Below are 744 nucleotides of genomic sequence, written 5' to 3'. Positions count from 1 at the left end.
AACAACTCTCTCTCTCACACAAATGTCACAAACAACCTTCCCTAAGCAATCAATCACTTCCACACCTAGCACACCAAACCTATAGCAGCAATCTGAGCACTACAAGCTCTGTACAATCCAAGCTATTCCAAGCTAAGTCTAACTATGTCCAACTAGCTGCTCATGGTAATGGTGGAAGTATATATAGGAGAAGGAGCCTCCTAAAAGGGTGGAAGGATGAGCTTATCTTCAAGGGAAGTAGTTGCAAAGGGTCGAACAGACATGCCATAGAAGGGAGTCGACATTCACAAAGCTAACAACCAAGCCTGGAGTTATCTGGAAGGCTAGTTGTTTGAACAAATTCGCCCAAACTGGATCAGCGCGGATTATAAGGAGACTGCCGCGCTGTCGGCGCATTTCAATAACTGGGAAAGTCATGTCAGCGCGGAAGCACACGGCAAAGACGCGCTGTGGACCATCGCGGAAAAGTGACGTTCTTCCGCGCTGGCAGCGCACAGCATACACTGGAAGGCGCCTGTCATCGCGGTTATTTTAGGAACAGACGCGCTGATGAACAAAACTTTGGAAAAATGGGTTTTTAAGCCAGTTCAGGGAGCAAGCACTTAGTGATTGTGAATTCTGGGCACAGCAGGGTGACTGACAGGAAGGCAGTGATAAATTACTGTGTAACACCTTGACTTTACAACAAGGAGAACAGCGCCTCACATCGCCCGATGGAAAAAGCAAGCAAGAGGGAGGGTAGGT

Source organism: Pinus tabuliformis, chromosome 1_1 (genome assembly GCF_031772625.1).
Source record: "Pinus tabuliformis cultivar Carrire ecotype Pingquan chromosome 1_1, CPIR1, whole genome shotgun sequence".
NCBI classification, from domain to species: domain Eukaryota; kingdom Viridiplantae; phylum Streptophyta; class Pinopsida; order Pinales; family Pinaceae; genus Pinus; species Pinus tabuliformis.
The sequence above is the reverse complement of the archived record's forward strand: the minus strand, read 5'-3'. Positions refer to the sequence as shown.